This window comes from Vespula vulgaris, chromosome 3 (genome assembly GCF_905475345.1).
Source record: "Vespula vulgaris chromosome 3, iyVesVulg1.1, whole genome shotgun sequence".
Lineage (NCBI taxonomy): Eukaryota > Metazoa > Arthropoda > Insecta > Hymenoptera > Vespidae > Vespula > Vespula vulgaris.
The window spans coordinates 5,820,001-5,832,500 of NC_066588.1; the positions used below are offsets into that span (position 1 = coordinate 5,820,001).

General features: G+C 37.9%; 1 protein-coding gene across 6 annotated transcripts in view; it reads right to left on the minus strand.

The window, feature by feature from the left end:
• Nucleotides 1-12,500, minus strand: part of LOC127062823 (teneurin-a) — a 473,231-nt gene that overhangs the window by 193,155 nt on the left and 267,576 nt on the right. The window lies entirely within an intron of this gene.

Genomic DNA, 12,500 nt, shown 5'->3' on the forward strand with positions numbered 1-12,500 from the left:
TTCGTTTAATTACGAGTATTTTTCTTTCAAATTAGCCTTTCGTTGTAAATAAAAAAAAAAAAGCAAAGAAAGAAGTAAACAAATATCATTTCCAATAAAAGTTTCAATCAGAACAGTAGAGAAATATACAGAACAAATGTGTTATAGATCGTTGCTTGGCAACGTGCCCTATTTTTATATTCTTGTGTACCTCCGTCATTGTTGTTTTCTATAACGAGTCAGTAACAGCCAGCTCGTAGCAGGGTGAACATCGAAGTCCGAGATCGAAGTTTAACACGGTACTACACGTACACAAACCTTTTATTTTATTTTTATTCTCTTTTAACTTTTTTTTTAATGTAAAATAACATGTACTTAATTATACTTTTTTTTCTTTCGAAATTAACATCGGACAATTCCGAGATTGGTGTTAATTACAAAAAAATCTGATATATATATGAACAATTTGTAAATTTTCTACAAAGAAGATAACGAAAAAAATCGAGTAAAAGAAAAAAAAAAAGAAAAAAAATACGAAGCAAACTAAAAAAAAAGGACAAAAATAGAGTGAAGTGGTTGCAAAGAGAGCGAAGAATCAGAGTAGTAGCAGTAATACGGTTGGGATGAAGTAGAAGGGCGGAAACGTGAGTGATAACGAGAGTGATAGTACTTCGGCAAGGGAAGGAGGTGTAGAGGGGTTTGGTAGGGGTGTGACAGCGAGTACGGCAAAGTGACAGTCGAAAGAACGAAGAGAGACGATGAGGAAGAGACGTAGGGTTCGAAGAGAAGAGAAGAGAAGAGAAGAGAAGAGAAGAGAAGAGAAGAGAAGAAAAGAGAAGAGAAGAGAAGAGAAGAGAAGAGAAGAGAAGAGAAGAGAAGAGAACGCGTTGGAAAATGGAATCTCGGGTGTAGGAGAGACAACTGCAAAAGAGAGGGAGAAGGGTGAAGGAGAAAAAGAGTGAACCGGAAGAGCGTCAGGTGGAAGAACGAGAAAGATGCGAGTTTCTCTGTCTCTCTCTCTCTCTCTCTCTCTCTCTCTCTCTGTCTCTCTCTTTCTATCTCTCTCTGTCTTTCTCTCTCTTTATCTGTGCAGGGGTTCTCTTCTTCGTTGTTGCCTGTTTGGCAGTCCGCCAAGGAATCTCTGGAGCGCGACGCTTACCTTTTTCTCTTCTATGGGAGTTCGTTGCTAGTATCGTTATATATGTACACCATCGTGCATATCCGGTCTTCCTGGAAGACGACTTTTGCTGGATCTCAAGATTGCGATTCTACGTTTTCTACAGTGCAACAATTTTACAAGAGAAATCTTGTAAAATTATCTATTACTTCTGATATAATTTATGAGAAAATTTTGGAACCGAGTTGATAATCATATGGGATAAGAAACTGTTGTTTAAAATATTTCTCGTGAAAAATGATACTTTTTGTTAAGTTTATATAATAAACGAAACGATAAAGAAAGCAGTAGATGGAAGAAAGCTAATGTCCGGTAAATGTTCGTTCCTCTAGAAAATTCTAGTTCGTACAAACAACATAACCATAGATCATAATAGTCTAGATGGGTTTCTTGATCGATAGCGAGCCTGGTGGAAACACGATATTATAATGCATCGAACGCTCGTTAAAGCATCAGAAGTGCATCTCGAACGAAACGCAAACGTACATGCAAATAAAACGTAACGTCGTTCAAAGGAGGAGAAGGAGAAAGAGAGAGAAAAAAGACAGAATAAAGAAACCTTACAGAAGAAGAAAAGGAAAGTAGTATTGTGTTTTTTACAGAGTGATATTGCTTACTCGATAAATTTGTATCTTCGCGCTCGTAAAACGTAAACGCGTCTCTCCCTCCTTCTTTGTCTCTCTCTGTCTCTCTCTCTCTTTCTCGAGAAGAGACTGAGACTCTGTAAACACTGGCTTGATTAACGATAATGGTAGCACACGACGATTTCCAATACCAGTTTCGCCCTCTCGATCGGTTCGTCGACTCGGTTTGGACAGAAGGGTCTCGAAGAGGAGGGTGAGGGTGGGGGTGAGGGTGAGGGAGTTAGTGAGAAGTGTGTGTGTATGTCTCTCTGTGTGAAGTGTGCCGAGGACAAACCATCGACACATATCGAGCAACGAGCAACGTTGGCTCCGTAATGCAGGAGCCGTTGAACGTATGTACGACGTCCGTTCGATGAGCGACGTAATCCCAGGGAATGCGTGCTCGGACATTCTGATTAGTGCTTTACATCTTACGAGAATCGAACGACGTGTTATTAACTCTCCATCTTCCTTCGTCGTTCATTTCGTCGTTGATTTTTCCGAAATACGAGCATATTGATAATAGTAGCATTGTATATTGGATAGATAATGTAATATCGATTTTTTTTAGATTTATAACAAATTTCTATTAGTATTATTATTTATTATATATTATATATATGTATATATATGTATATATTTATATATTATATATCTTAATAAATGTACGAATGAATCGTTAAAGAATTTTTAATAGTCATGCACACATTGACGATAATTGAACGTTTATTTTTATTTCTGATTCGTTACAAACGTTTACCTTCTGTTTGACTTTATCTCATCAACCGAATTTCTTTTTCTCTAACGAGACAATCTTCCACGAGATACTAGAATATCATCGCTACATCGCAGATAGTGATTTCCCGCGACGTCCCACTTTCTTGCTCATCGTTAGCGTATACCTAAACTAATTCGTTGCGTCCGTGTATTTAACCAATTCTCTTGCGGATCCGTCGACGACTACTACTTCTACGAATGAGAGTGCATGAGAAGAGAGAGAGAATGAAAGAGAGAGAGAGAGAGACAGAGAGAGTTTCTCGATCGAGGTCACGTCACGTGGGAAAAGGAAGAAGAAGCAAAACGACGCTCTCGAGGAGTACCTCGTAAACTAGGAAGAACGTGAATTTTCTTTCTTTCTCTCTCTCTCTCTCTGTCTATCTATCTATCTATCTGTCTATCTATCTCTTTACCTATTTCTCTTTCTCTTTATATCCCGCAAATGTATCGTTTTTTTCTTTACGTACGCCAACCAAATGATGGGAAAGCTAAAACACACTACGAAAGATACTCTCGATAACATTTTACAACTATTTTTATCGTTCGTTTCGAAATAATTAAAGTATCTCTTTTAATTTATATAAAGGTTTATATATATATATGTATATATATATATATATATATATTTATGTGATAATTTCTGGAATTATGTGAAAACTTTTTCTATTCATAAAATAATCGTAAAATGTATTCTCCAATGAAATTTTTATTGCCATTAGCGTGCAGCTCTTATAAATCTCTTCAATCCTCTATAACTTGAATTTTTCTGTCATGTTTAGCAAAAAATTATATGTATACCTGATGTGACAGTTGCAGTATAACATAGATAATATAAATTTCTGATATGAAGTAAAAATTAATTTTGCATCGCGAATCATAAGATGACAATAAAATCAAAAAATGTCGATATACATAAAGGTGCGTGAAATAAAAATTAGATAAAATGAAATGCCATTAAATTAGTATAATATAGATTAAAATGAGTATTATATAGATCGATGAAAAAGAATGATAAGAAATGATGTTATTTCGGTTAACTTTTTATTTTAAATATCATTTTGGTTGAAGAAAATTCATCGATATGGAAGTTTCATGTATTGTGTCTTTTCCTAGCAAGTGAAAATTGGATTTAGAAAGTGGAAGAGAAAATTCGTCGTACGCGTTCGCATAGATTTTTGTATCTCACGGGAGGAGAAGGGGGTAGAAGAAAAGTCCGAGTTAGGAATAACGCCTAGCCGGTGAGTCTCGACTTTCCCATTTCAGATGCCGCGTTAGAACACACCGAGAAATCTGACAGCAGCAATCTCCGTGCGTCCAAAGAGAAATCTAAGCTCCCCTCGAGTTCAGACGCAATAAGATCCAACAGAGCCTTCGCATTTCGCTGCTCCTCCAACTTTCTTTACGACGACAACGGACTCGTTTTCCCCGTCCGCCAGTTTTCCTTCTTCCACCGCTCTTCTTCTTATTCTTGTCTACTTTAACGTTGTTGCTTTCTCGCAATATATATCGCTTGGAACGTTCCTTTAGTCGCCGTTAAAACGATTAGCGAGATAAATTAGAAAAATTACACAAAAATATTTTATTTTCATAGATAATGGGTACATAAAGATTGTAACGAGAGATTTATGTGACGTTATTATGTTATCACTGTAAAGATTTACTTTAATAATTGATAAGACGAAAAGTAATTAATAAGATTTCTTTTTACGACAGCTTATCTAATTATAACGTTCTAAATGACGATTCGAAAGTTATTCAAACAATGTTTCTGAAACTGCAATGTCTCGAAGCATTTTGTTTGAAGTTGCTAACGTGTTCGGACAATTTCAGAGACAGCGAGATGAGGTTCCTGGTTTCCTCGTATATTATATCCCACTGTCCGTCTCTTTCCGATGTCAACCGGTATCCTATACAAACCATCGTCATTGGCAATATCTCTGGGGTCGCCTCGGCTGGTCGGGTAATGAATGTTTATTAGGACACGATCCGCCGACGGATCACCGTAGACTCGAGACACGATCGATATGACTCGGTCTAGACATTTCTCCTACGAAATAATTGCTTCGAGACTGACCCGACGCCTATCTCTAACACCGATAGGAGAGAATTATTATACCGGATTAGAAATAACATTTTGCCGATGATGAATCGTTTCCCACGATCGAATTTCGTATCGAAAAACCAAACGAGTTCACTTTTCGTTCGGTGGAAAACGTGGAAATACCACGTGATATGATAAATCCTGATGCTCGAATAAAACAACAAAATCCGGAAGCACACAAAAAAAAATAGGGAAAAAAAGGAAAAAGAAAAAAATAACATCGAGAACGTAATCGTTTGGTAGCACGTAAAAATCCTACTTTGTTTGATGCCTTTGTACGAAGTTAAAAAGTTGAAATTTCATGGATTATCCATTACGACTGATTCAAAAAGCTGTTCGGATCATTTACGTAGCTGGTAAAGGTTCTCTACTCTTGTTGATGGTAGTACGAATATGTACTTACACACACATATATGCATATAGGTGCATATATGCGTAGATACGTACTCTTACAGAGGACGCGCGTGCGTACGTGGCACTCGCATCAAATGTTCGCTATTAGGAACAAGCCGGAAATAGAAGTGGCTGAAGTTTAACTAGCTTCCCTGCGAAATGGTCTCGTTCTCTTCATCAACTCAAACTGTGGGAATTAGCTCCTGGCCTCCGTCCAGATTACTAGAAACGCCTTTAACCGAGAGCAGCAGGCTTTTACTCGTGGATAACGTAGCGGGGTTAATATCATTTTCAAAAAAAAAAAAAAAAAAAAGAAACCAAACTCTATATTTTCTTTCATATCTTTTTCAATGGTTATCGTCATTATCGTCATTATTATTACTTATTATTATCGTCAGATCAAAATTCGGAAATACGAACAGGATGATAACGTTTATCGTTTCAAATGTAAAGCTCGCTTAATTATCGTGCGAAATCTCATTGGTGTAAGAGATAATCTCGAACAAAAAACGAATTATTCCGATAGGAGAGACTGATATCGATATGGGTACAGATGTGCGAGCATTCAAACGGGATGATTGTACAGCATCCAATAGGAGGGAAATAACTTGAAAATTGCATCGAAAGAATTGATAGGCAAGCCGTTAAATTTGGTTTCGCGGTGAATATTACAGCCACTCGAAATCGGTTCTCTCCTATCAAATTTGAAAAGAGAGAGAGAGACAGAGAGAGAAAGAGAGAGAGAGAGAGCAAGAGAGATTGAGAGAAAAAAAAGATAGAGAGAGAGAGAGAGAGGAAGGCAGAAATTGTTGCGCATGATGACGACGACGGGCCACAGCTACTAGCCGGATCACGAATTTGCACCACGTAACCTGTTTTACGTTAGCGCTTTTGTTCCGTGCGAATCTTATTAGCGACAACCATTTTATAGGGAATCGAGTTAAGCACAGTTTTCTGCATTAATCCTTCCGTTCTTCTCCCCTATCTCTATCTCTCTCTCTCTCTCTCTCTCTTTATCTCTCTCTCTCTCTCTCTCTCTCTCTCTTTGGCTCTCTTTCTCTCTCTCTCTCTCTCTCTCTCTCTCTCTCGCTCTATCTATCTCTATCTCTCATTTTCTCTCTATATCTATCCATCCTCCATCGTTTAGCACTGAAATACTTTTGCTCGTGCTCTGCGATTACCGTATAATGAAGAATATTTTGAATTAAACGATCCGATCGTTTTTCGATGGAATTAATTGAACGAGTTTTATTATCGCGTTAAAAATCAAAATTTTAACAAAATCGTTCTCCAGGTATATTTTATGTTTCTCTTCATAAATTAAAGTGAATTATCTGAACGAAATTAATATTCGATTTTTTGGAATAAGAATGAATACGAAGATTTTATTCCTTTTTTTTTTATTTTATGAAAAAAGACTGATACGGAGAGTCATTCTTTTTCGATGAGAATTTCTTGCATAATTGACAAGTTCCATGCTCGATTACGTATATCGAGGTTGATCTGAAACTCTCTCCATCTCTCTCTCTCTCTCTCTCTCTCTCTCTCTCTCTCTCTCTCTCTCTCTCTCTCTCTTCATTACTATAGGTAACCGAATCTGTATTAATTCCAGGTAGGAATTTCTGTTGTTAGGTTACACCAAAAGAGAGAGAGAGAGAGAGAGAGAGAGAGAGAGAGAGAGAGAGAGAGAGAGAATGAGAGAGAGAGAGAGAATGAGAGAGAGAGTCAGAGAATTCGTAACTCCGAAATTCGTATCCCGGTGTGTTTGCTGGTAGCACGCGGCCGTGTAATTAATGCCCTAATGTTTAAAGTCGAAACGCGGTAATTAGCTGTGAATTTGAGCTAACGTCTGATTAAATTAAATATTCAGCTAATATTTAGCTAACGTTCATGCGCCATTACGAGAATCCTATTGTTAAACGAACGCACGCATTACGTTCATTCCGAAACCAGAGCTGTCGAATTTTTAATTTTCACGATATTTTATCAATACCGACGTTTTTTCAGATACAAAAAATTACATATTCCTGTTTTTTTATTATTTTTTTTTTTACTTTTTAAATATAGCCGTTACTTCGTTTTTGTTCTCGCAGAAAAATCGTCCTCCTTTTTTTGTTAGAATGAAAAAAATTTTCTACCCCCCTAGCTCTATTTACTACAATGAAAAAGAAGAAGAAGAAGAAGAAGAAAAAGAAGAAAGAAAATACGAATGCGAAGGGAAGAAAAGAAAAAAGAAAATAAAAGTAAAAAGAATGGGCGAGTGATAAAAGATAGCGACGATTCGACGAGGAAAAGCAAAGATCGCGTTCACCGTCCACGCGTTTCCCGTCACGATCGGAATCCTCAAGAGAAATTCTCCCCTTTTATTCATCGTCCATATTCCCTCCTTCTTCTCCTCTCATCGATCGGCCAACGCCTCGAATTGTTCCAATGAGCGAGAGCGTTACATCGACTCCCTACGAGGACGAGGACTGTGTGCTCATCCATTCGAATACGATCGCACATCGACTATCTCTTTTTCTTTCTTTCTCTCATAATAGAAAGATAGAGACCCGTAGGCCCGTATAATTTTCCAGGGCGACAAATCATTCTCGGAATGATTTTTGTTTGCCAAAGTGAAATTCGCCGGCTCGATTCGTGCGAGATTATATAGGTTGGTGAATACGTAAAAGGGTGAAGAAGGGTGAAGAGGTATAGCTTTGAGAAAAGGGAGAATCGAACGCTCTCTCTCCCTCTCATTCTCTCTCACTTTCTTTCTTTTTCGCATAGTCATAGCCACTCTCTTCTTTTTCTTCCTTCTCTCTTTCTCTCTCTCTCTCTCTTTCTCTCTCTCTCTCTCTCTTTCTATCTCTCTATCTCTTTCTCTCGATTACCGCAGGGTAATCGTTTTTACTTTGGAGACTTTAACCGTTCACGCAGCAGTTTCGAGAAGAGAAAAGGAGTTGAGGAGTAAGAGGGAGACGAAGCAAAGGACGATTCATTCGTAGCACAGTGGAATTGCCGTCTCGTCTTGGCGACCCACATAGAGAGAGTGAAAGAGAAAGAGAGAGAGAGAGAGGGAGAAAGGGAGACCGTTTCAGCGTGCACTCTGAAAGCATTAATTGCGCGGCGCTAATAAACGACGAGCCCCTATCGTTTTCCCATCTTCCTCGTCGCTCCTGCTTTTCCGGCCTCGTGAATAATTATATGCGAGCGCATTAATGCCACCGCACGAAATGGAGACGGCGTTGCAGCGGCCGATCCTAGAGAGAAACAAACCAACAAGAAAGAGAGAGAGGAAGAGAGAGAGACTTTGCTTTGTGTTCCTTCTTGAACACTCGCTATATTCAACCTTATTATTCGAGTTTCAACGTTCAGTATTTAACGTAAGATTGAACAAATAAATAGCTAATTTAATTGAAAATTATATTCAATGAACAAGAAACACGTCATAATAGTGATTCATTCTTCAGGAATAAATCAATGAAATAGAGAGAAAGAGAGAATATACTTTGTTCGAAGACTCGATATATTCGACGTTGTTATTCGAGTCTCGATGTTTGATATTTAATGTAATATTCAACGAATGCAGAGTTAATTTATCTGAAAATCATGAAGAACGAACAAGCAACACGTTGTTATTTTATTTGTTGTTCATTAAAATTCGTGAAAGATATAGGTATATACAGATTAATCGCAGATATGTGACGATTGTTAGGCGTTCTTGAGACAATTTGAAAATACGTTTTATCTGAGGGAGAAGATAAATAAGAGCGAATTACTAAAAGGAAGGAGTGAGAGGTTGCTACCACGTTTGCGATTTGTTTACGAAGCCGCCACCACTACTACCACTACTACTGACACAAGCAGCCTGCGTAATTTCATTTTAGATAAGAGTCTTAAGCCCCTCGCAGAGAATATTTGCATTTTGTCCGTGTATTCATCCGAGTTTGTTTGCTTTATCTTCTAGCTGCACCGTATATTTGTGTAAACTATACTTATTAATTATCGACTACTTGCCCTGCCACGTCTAACTTCTCGCTTTGTGCAAACAACGAACGAGAAGGAGAAAGAAGCAATAGAGAGAAAGAAGAGAAAAGAGAGAGACAGAGAAAGAGAGAGAGAGAGAGAGAAAGAAAGAGAATCGATGGTGTTACACCAGGGAAACGCATTTAAAGCGTTTTAGATATTTTATGTGTTAACGGGGACGAAGGAAAACAGATATCGTTACGATCTCGTTCGAACTATATTATTCTACGTTACCAAAACGAAGGGTGACGTAAAATAACACTTTTCAGATTGGATTAGCTTACAATAGTTCCCTATTCCGTAGGAAATAAAACATATCGATAAATATAGAACATCTTCATAAAACCAATTTCATTTATTAAATAGGAATTGAAAAAAAAAGAATTACTAATACTATTCATAATTATGATATTTAATTAATTTTACATATATATTTTCAAATATATTCGATTTAAACGTAATACGTATATACGTACGTACATAAATACGTATATATGACTGTCAATTCTCGGAAATTGTCGATTGATAATTTCGTTAAGAGCTCGCATTTTTTTATGTAACGATTTGGTATGTCTATTCAAGCTATCCTGACCGAATTCATTGCGCACCTGACGCGACCCCAATGAGAACGATAAAAATTCAAAGCAGCCTAGGAACAGGAGCATCTACGAGTCTAAATAGATCTCCTCTTTTTAAAAGAGAGAGGGAGAGAGAGAGAAAGAAAAAAAAGAGAGGAAGAGAAAGAGAAAGAAAGAAATATAGATAGCTCTAGATAGCCGGATAAAATGAGAGAGACAGAGAATGTAAAGGGGTGAGTGGGAGGGTAACAGGAAGGGTGCTCGAGCCGCACATTCGAATATCCTTCGAGCGACGACGCACAATGGAATACCACCCGCATCCAATCGATTTCTCCGAATTCAATTAGTCGCAGCATATTGCCGGCTGCGAATAACCGAACGAGTCCTCTGCCACCCCGATGACAACGACGACGACGACGACGACGACGACGACGACGACGACGACGACGACGACGACGGCGACGAGAACGACAACGACAACGACAACGACAACGACAACGACGACGTTATAGCGTTTCTCGTCGAACGTTTTCCTGCGTTTACTAGCTTCAGTAAGTGTCCAGTTAAACATTCATTCGACGTACGTCACGTAACATCAGCCGATAAACCAGCATCATTTTCAAGCTTTCATTCATTGCGTAAAAAAGGAAAAGAGGAAAGAATATTGATGGAAGAAAAGAAAAAAAGATAAAAAGAAAGAAAACAACGATTACAAATAGAATTTCGTAAAAATCGGATTAGAGAACGTATAAAATATAATACATAAAAATCATAGGAAAAAAATAAAAAAGAATCAAATAAAAAGAAAGAGAGCAACCCCACTGTGTTTTAAATTCGGAGTTGACGATGGAAAGTATACGATGGTATACTAAAAGGGTGGCCTTACAAATCCACCCTGACATGGTGCATATACTAAGCCAAGGCGTACAGCTAGAGACAGTAGGTCGACTTATGCGAGCCACGTGCGCTCCGTTCTAATTTGCTTACGAGGAACGGGGCCTTAAAGTACAATGCGTCGTTGCGTGGGTGAGGGGTGGTGGTAATGGTGGTGGTAGTAGTGTCGAAGAGGGGTAAGAGAGGAGGATCGTACGTGCGTCGATGGCTCTCTCGAACAATGCTAGCCGTGTCCTACTCTTTCGCTTTCTTATTGTTTTACTCCGTTAGAAGAGTAGAGCTCTCGCTATAGAAGCGGGCTATTTAAATCAACGGTAAATATACAGAGAGGAAAAGAGAAAGAAAAAGAGAGAAAGAGAGAAAGAATGAGACCGGTCCAGGGTATTATTGGGATGCTGACTCCGTTGAGGTAGGTTCCTATGGATCTCCGGATTTTAACTGACGTTAAGGGTCTCACTCTCCTTTGTCAGTCTCTTTTTTTCGGACATTTAACGTCTCTTGAAGGGAGTTCTCGTACACGAGTATATAGATCTCATGGGATAAATACGATAACATTCTTCTTCGATAGAAATTTTAAGAGGAGTGTACTTTTTATACTGGGATATTTTTTAATGGAGAACTTTATGGCGAATATATAAAAAATAGAAAAAGATAAAATTTTTTCGCGAGTAATAATAATGAATAATATTCATTGTAAGATAACTTCCCGTTAAAATCCGTCGAAGTGAAATTGTTTCAATATGGAATTTTGAGATAAGAACGGGAAAGAAAGTTTTTATCTCTCTCTCTCTCTCCCTCTCTCCCTCTCTCCTTCTTTTTCAGAGTCGAAAAATTTTATTTCGTTCTCTCGTTTCGCACTCGTTACGGATACATCCCTATTTAAAGTCTGGTTAAGACGTTCCTGGAAAACCTGGGGGAAGTAATGTAATCTTGAAAAATGGGAAAAGAGGGGAGACGGAAAGAAAGACTAAAACTTGCATATATTTTTTAAATAAGTATGCCTTGGAATATTATATTAAGAATATTATCAGGTATTCTGAGAGAAATAATATTTGTATAGTTTTTATATTTACTTGTAGATAGATTTGTTCGATTCTATCGAAATCTGTGAAGAAAGCTTTGCGTTACGTTGAAATGTTAATCATTTCATTGGTATTTTATCGAATACATCAAGATCTCTGTGACAGGTAACACAAACCGGTGATCGATTTAAACGAACGTTAGTTCGTTTGGCCTCGTTTAATTGATCGCAATTGGCCCTCTCTTTCCATTCGTGTATGATCGCGATCGCATAATCCAAATTCGATCGACGAAGTAAACTCTATTACGATTTCAGGCAGAACTAGAACGACGAGAGAGCTATCATAAATTGCGCGCTCAAACTAATGCCGGGGCCGTGCGGATTGAATTGCAATTAATTGGCAGTAACCGGAGTATGATTAAATTACAGCTTATTCGTCACGGCCGAAAACAGCTGCACACCATCGATTAATCACGCTTTAATTAACTTTATTCCGGTTACCGAGAAATGAACTCGAGATCGTCCAAGTTCGACCTTGGTATGCATATCGTTGTTTATTATCATTTATACTTCATAATAATTGTAACGATAACGTATATGAAGAATTTTCGGGTATTGTCGTTTTCATCGTTAGGACAAAAAGGAGTTATCGAAGTATGTACATATATGCATATATGTACCTATATATTACGTACAAATTGTCCAATAATTCAAGCAAATTATGCGTCGATAACAGTGGATTTGCATTGCAGATTAGAATGACGAGACTTGGAGCATTTAAGGTAGACAAAATGATAAACTTGGTAATGATATACAATTCTGGAGACACAACTTTTTTCGCGAATAATTATTCACGTTTGAGGTCTCCGATGCAACGATAAAATTCACGCGGGAAATCACTCAAGCCCTTTCTCCTTCTCGACCGTCCCTTTTTACGCGGGATCGCCAA